The following is a 7933-nucleotide window of genomic DNA, read 5'->3' as shown; positions in this document are numbered from 1 at the left end:
CGTGCAAAATTGCACGAAAATTGCGCAGGAACAGCTAGGCTGCGTGCGCGGGAAAATGGCCGCTTTTCAGGCTTAACTGGTTTACAGAATCAGCCGCAAATTTGCATAGGAGCAAATCAGTACTTGCACGGCGCAAATCACACTTGTTCCCGCGCAAGTGCTTCTTGAATCTGGGCCCCTGTATTTATTTTAATAGCCTCCTTGTAGGTTGGCCTAAAAAATTTGAACTTAGGCATCCCCTTCAAGCTTAGCTCTTAGATACAGTAACAGAACCCCGCTACATGCATAGATACAGTAACAGAACCAAGCTTCGTGCATAGATACAGTAACAGAACCCCGCTACATGCATAGATACAGTAACAGAACCAAGCTTCGTGCATAGATACAGTAAGAGAACCACGCTACCTGCATAGATACAGTGACAGGACCACTCTACCTGCATAGATACAGTAACAGAACCAAGCTGCGTGCATAGATACAGTAACAGAACCAAGCTGCGTGCATAGATACAGTAACAGAACCAAGCTGCGTGCATAGATACAGTAACAGAACCAAGCTGCGTGCATAGATACAGTAACAGAACCAAGCTGCGTGCACAGATACAGTAACAGAACCAAGCTGCGTGCATAGATACAGTAACAGAACCAAGCTGCGTGCACAGATACAGTAACAGAACCAAGCTGCGTGCATAGATACAGTAACAGAACCCCGCTACATGCATAGATACAGTAACATAACCAAGCTCTGTGCATAGATACAGTAACAGAACCAAGCTCTGTGCATAGATACAGTAACAGAACCAAGCTCTGTGCATAGATGCAGTAACAGAACCACGCTACGTGCATAGATACAGTGACAGAACCACGCTACCTGCATAGATACAGTAACAGAACCACGCTAAGTGCATAGATTGTAGCAATGTGAACATTGAAGTGTTTTCCCCAGGTTCCAGTCCGGGACTTAGGGCATGCTCATGTCCAGGGATCCTATTTAATCCTGCTACTGGATCTTGGGTGTGTCTCACTCTGGAGAGTGTGCAGACAGAGGCCTGGTGAGGGTCTGTCAGTGTGGTCTCAGATAAGCCAGGCTGAGGGGCCACGAGGCTATGCAATAGCCTGGACTTTGGGGGACTTGCACACAGAAGGCTGGAGTGGCTCTGTGTGGTCTGAGCCAGGAGGGCTGAGAGACCACTATCCCCCAAGAGACACTGGTGTGAGAGCAGCCTGGAGGCTGCTGAAGGTTGGGCTGGGAAAGCCGCATCTCATCCCGGGTGTGAACTGTGATACGCTTTAGGTGAGTCAGGGAAACCTATGTGTTTAGATAGGGCCCAGACGGGCAAGGTATTTTATTTTGGCTTTGTGTGTTTTTCTTTATGCCGTGTACCACAATAAAGCATAGTTTGGCCCCTAAATCCTGGTGTCTGTGAAGAAGCGTGTGTTTGCAACCCCTGGAAAAGAGCTAATCCCCTACAAGATACAGTAACAGAACCACGCTACGTGCATAGATACAGTAACAGAACCAAGCTGCGTGCATAGATACAGTAACAGAACCACGCTAAGTGCATAGATTCAGTAACAGAACCACGCTACCTGCATAGATACAGTAACAGAACCAAGCTCTGCGCATAGATACAGTAACAGAACCACGCTACCTGCATAGATACAGTAACAGAACCACTCTACCTGCATAGATGCAGTAACAGAACCAAGCTGCGTGCATAGATTCAGTAACCGAACCACGCTACGTGCATAGATACAGTGACAGAACCACGCTACCTGCATAGATACAGTAACAGAACCAAGCTGCGTGCATAGATACAGTAACAGAACCAAGCTGTGTGCATAGATACAGTAACAGAACCACACTACCTGCATAGATACAGTAACAGAACCATGCTACGTGCATAGATACAGTCACAGAACCACGCTACGTGCATAGATACAGTAACAGAACCACGCTACGTGCATAGATACAGTAACAGAACCACGCTACCTGCATAGATACAGTAACAGAACCATCTACCTGCATAGATACAGTAACAGAACCAAGCTGCGTGCATAGATTCAGTAACAGAGCCACGCTACGTGCATAGATACAGTGACAGAACCATGCTACCTGCATAGATACAGTAACAGAATTAAGCTGCGTGCATAGATACAGTAACAGAACCACACTACCTGCATAGATACAGTAACAGAACCACGCTACGTGCATAGATACAGTAACAGAACCACACTACGTGCATAGATACAGTAACAGAACCACACTACGTGCATACAGTAACAGAACCACACTACTTGCATGGATACAGTAACAGAACCAAGCTGCGTGTATAGATACAGTAACAGAACCACGCTACGTGCATAGATACAGTAACAGAACCACGCTACGTGCATAGATACAGTGAAAGGACACGCTACCTGGATAGATACAGTAACAGAACCAAGCTGCGTGTATAGATACAGTAACAGAACCAAGCTTCGTGTATAGATACAGTAACAGAACCACGCTACATGCATAGATACAGTAACAGAACCACACTACGTGCATAGATACAGTAACAGAACCACACTACGTGCATACAGTAACAGAACCACACTACTTGCATAGATACAGTAACAGAACCAAGCTGCGTGTATAGATACAGTAACAGAACCACGCTAAGTGCATAGATACAGTAAGAGAACCACACTACTTGCATGGATACAGTAACAGAACCAAGCTGCGTGTATAGATACAGTAACAGAACCACGATACGTGCATAGATACAGTAACAGAACCACGCTACGTGCATAGATACAGTGACAGGACACGCTACCTGCATAGATACAGTAACAGAACCAAGCTGCGTGTATAGATACAGTAACAGAACCACGCTACGTGCATAGATACAGTAACAGAACCACACTACGTGCATAGATACAGTAACAGAACTACAATACTTGCATACAGTAACAGAACCACACTACTTGCATAGATACAGTAACAGAACCAAGCTGCGTGTATAGATACAGTAACAGAACCACGCTAAGTGCATAGATACAGTAAGAGAACCACACTATTTGCATAGATACAGTAACAGAACCAAGCTGCGTGTATAGATACAGTAACAGAACCAAGCTTCGTGTATAGATACAGTAACAGAACCACGCTACGTGCATAGATACAGTAACAGAACCACGCTACGTGCATAGATACAGTGACAGGACACGCTACCTGCATAGATACAGTAACAGAACCAAGCTGCGTGTATAGATTGTAGCAATGTGAACATTGAAGTGTTTTCCCCAGGTTCCAGTCCGGGACTTAGGGCATGCTCATGTCCAGGGATCCTATTTAATCCTGCTACTGGATCTTGGGTGTGTCTCACTCTGGAGAGTGTGCAGACAGAGGCCTGGTGAGGGTCTGTCAGTGTGGTCTCAGATAAGCCAGGCTGAGGGGCCATGAGGCTATGCAATAGCCTGGACTTTGGGGGACTTGCACACAGAAGGCTGGAGTGGCTCTGTGTGGTCTGAGCCAGGAGGGCTGAGAGACCACTATCCCCCAAGAGACACTGGTGTGAGAGCAGCCTGGAGGCTGCTGAAGGTTGGGCTGGGAAAGCCGCATCTCATCCCGGGTGTGAACTGTGATACGCTTTAGGTGAGTCAGGGAAACCTATGTGTTTAGATAGGGCCCAGACGGGCAAGGTATTTTATTTTGGCTTTGTGTGTTTTTCTTTATGCCGTGTGCCACAATAAAGCATAGTTTGGCCCCTAAATCCTGGTGTCTGTGAAGAAGCGTGTGTTTGCAACCCCTGGAAAAGAGCTAATCCCCTACAAGATACAGTAACAGAACCACGCTACGTGCATAGATACAGTAACAGAACCAAGCTGCGTGCATAGATACAGTAACAGAACCACGCTAAGTGCATAGATTCAGTAACAGAACCACGCTACCTGCATAGATACAGTAACAGAACCAAGCTCTGCGCATAGATACAGTAACAGAACCACGCTACCTGCATAGATACAGTAACAGAACCACTCTACCTGCATAGATGCAGTAACAGAACCAAGCTGCGTGCATAGATTCAGTAACCGAACCACGCTACGTGCATAGATACAGTGACAGAACCACGCTACCTGCATAGATACAGTAACAGAACCAAGCTGCGTGCATAGATACAGTAACAGAACCAAGCTGTGTGCATAGATACAGTAACAGAACCACACTACCTGCATTGATACAGTAACAGAACCACGCTACGTGCATAGATACAGTAACAGAACCAAGCTGCGTGCATAGATACAGTAACAGAACCACGCTAAGTGCATAGATTCAGTAACAGAACCACGCTACCTGCATAGATACAGTAACAGAACCAAGCTCTGCGCATAGATACAGTAACAGAACCACGCTACCTGCATAGATACAGTAACAGAACCACTCTACCTGCATAGATGCAGTAACAGAACCAAGCTGCGTGCATAGATTCAGTAACCGAACCACGCTACGTGCATAGATACAGTGACAGAACCACGCTACCTGCATAGATACAGTAACAGAACCAAGCTGCGTGCATAGATACAGTAACAGAACCAAGCTGTGTGCATAGATACAGTAACAGAACCACACTACCTGCATTGATACAGTAACAGAACCATGCTACGTGCATAGATACAGTCACAGAACCACGCTACGTGCATAGATACAGTAACAGAACCACGCTACGTGCATAGATACAGTAACAGAACCACGCTACCTGCATAGATACAGTAACAGAACCATCTACCTGCATAGATACAGTAACAGAACCAAGCTGCGTGCATAGATTCAGTAACAGAGCCACGCTACGTGCATAGATACAGTGACAGAACCATGCTACCTGCATAGATACAGTCACAGAATTAAGCTGCGTGCATAGATACAGTAACAGAACCACACTACCTGCATAGATACAGTAACAGAACCACGCTACGTGCATAGATACAGTAACAGAACCACACTACGTGCATAGATACAGTAACAGAACCACACTACGTGCATACAGTAACAGAACCACACTACTTGCATGGATACAGTAACAGAACCAAGCTGCGTGTATAGATACAGTAACAGAACCACGCTACGTGCATAGATACAGTAACAGAACCACGCTACGTGCATAGATACAGTGAAAGGACACGCTACCTGCATAGATACAGTAACAGAACCAAGCTGCGTGTATAGATACAGTAACAGAACCAAGCTTCGTGTATAGATACAGTAACAGAACCACGCTACATGCATAGATACAGTAACAGAACCACACTACGTGCATAGATACAGTAACAGAACCACACTACGTGCATACAGTAACAGAACCACACTACTTGCATAGATACAGTAACAGAACCAAGCTGCGTGTATAGATACAGTAACAGAACCACGCTAAGTGCATAGATACAGTAAGAGAACCACACTACTTGCATGGATACAGTAACAGAACCAAGCTGCGTGTATAGATACAGTAACAGAACCACGCTACGTGCATAGATACAGTAACAGAACCACGCTACGTGCATAGATACAGTGACAGGACACGCTACCTGCATAGATACAGTAACAGAACCACTCTACCTGCATAGATGCAGTAACAGAACCAAGCTGCGTGCATAGATTCAGTAACCGAACCACGCTACGTGCATAGATACAGTGACAGAACCACGCTACCTGCATAGATACAGTAACAGAACCAAGCTGCGTGCATAGATACAGTAACAGAACCAAGCTGTGTGCATAGATACAGTAACAGAACCACACTACCTGCATAGATACAGTAACAGAACCATGCTACGTGCATAGATACAGTCACAGAACCACGCTACGTGCATAGATACAGTAACAGAACCACGCTACGTGCATAGATACAGTAACAGAACCACGCTACCTGCATAGATACAGTAACAGAACCATCTACCTGCATAGATACAGTAACAGAACCAAGCTGCGTGCATAGATTCAGTAACAGAGCCACGCTACGTGCATAGATACAGTGACAGAACCATGCTACCTGCATAGATACAGTCACAGAATTAAGCTGCGTGCATAGATACAGTAACAGAACCACACTACCTGCATAGATACAGTAACAGAACCACGCTACGTGCATAGATACAGTAACAGAACCACACTACGTGCATAGATACAGTAACAGAACCACACTACGTGCATACAGTAACAGAACCACACTACTTGCATGGATACAGTAACAGAACCAAGCTGCGTGTATAGATACAGTAACAGAACCACGCTACGTGCATAGATACAGTAACAGAACCACGCTACGTGCATAGATACAGTGAAAGGACACGCTACCTGCATAGATACAGTAACAGAACCAAGCTGCGTGTATAGATACAGTAACAGAACCAAGCTTCGTGTATAGATACAGTAACAGAACCACGCTACATGCATAGATACAGTAACAGAACCACACTACGTGCATAGATACAGTAACAGAACCACACTACGTGCATACAGTAACAGAACCACACTACTTGCATAGATACAGTAACAGAACCAAGCTGCGTGTATAGATACAGTAACAGAACCACGCTAAGTGCATAGATACAGTAAGAGAACCACACTACTTGCATGGATACAGTAACAGAACCAAGCTGCGTGTATAGATACAGTAACAGAACCACGCTACGTGCATAGATACAGTAACAGAACCACGCTACGTGCATAGATACAGTGACAGGACACGCTACCTGCATAGATACAGTAACAGAACCAAGCTGCGTGTATAGATACAGTAACAGAACCACGCTACGTGCATAGATACAGTAACAGAACCACACTACGTGCATAGATACAGTAACAGAACCACGCTACGTGCATAGATACAGTGACAGGACACGCTACCTGCATAGATACAGTAACAGAACCAAGCTGCGTGTATAGATACAGTAACAGAACCACGCTACGTGCATAGATACAGTAACAGAACCACACTACGTGCATAGATACAGTAACAGAACTACAATACTTGCATACAGTAACAGAACCACACTACTTGCATAGATACAGTAACAGAACCAAGCTGCGTGTATAGATACAGTAACAGAACCACGCTAAGTGCATAGATACAGTAAGAGAACCACACTATTTGCATAGATACAGTAACAGAACCAAGCTGCGTGTATAGATACAGTAACAGAACCAAGCTTCGTGTATAGATACAGTAACAGAACCACGCTACGTGCATAGATACAGTAACAGAACCACGCTACGTGCATAGATACAGTGACAGGACACGCTACCTGCATAGATACAGTAACAGAACCAAGCTGCGTGTATAGATACAGTAACAGAACCACGCTACGTGCATAGATACAGTAACAGAACCACGCTACGTGCATAGATACAGTGACAGGACACGCTACCTGCATAGATACAGTAACAGAACCAAGCTGCGTGTATAGATACAGTAACAGAACCACGCTACGTGCATAGATACAGTAACAGAACCACACTACGTGCATAGATACAGTAACAGAACTACAATACGTGCATACAGTAACAGAACCACACTACTTGCATAGATACAGTAACAGAACCAAGCTGCGTGTATAGATACAGTAACAGAACCACGCTAAGTGCATAGATACAGTAAGAGAACCACACTATTTGCATAGATACAGTAACAGAACCAAGCTGCGTGTATAGATACAGTAACAGAACCAAGCTTCGTGTATAGATACAGTAACAGAACCACACTACGTGCATAGATACAGTAACAGAACCACGCTACATGCATAGATACAGTGACAGGACACGCTACCTGCATAGATACAGTAACAGAACCAAGCTGCGTGTATAGATACAGTAACAGAACCACGCTACGTGCATAGATACAGTAACAGAACCACGCTACCTGCATAGATACAGTGACAGGACACGCTACCTG

The sequence above is a fragment of the Bufo gargarizans genome, chromosome 2, assembly GCF_014858855.1.
Source record: "Bufo gargarizans isolate SCDJY-AF-19 chromosome 2, ASM1485885v1, whole genome shotgun sequence".
In the NCBI taxonomy this organism is placed as follows: Eukaryota; Metazoa; Chordata; class Amphibia; order Anura; family Bufonidae; genus Bufo; species Bufo gargarizans.
This window is presented reverse-complemented; position numbering follows the sequence as displayed.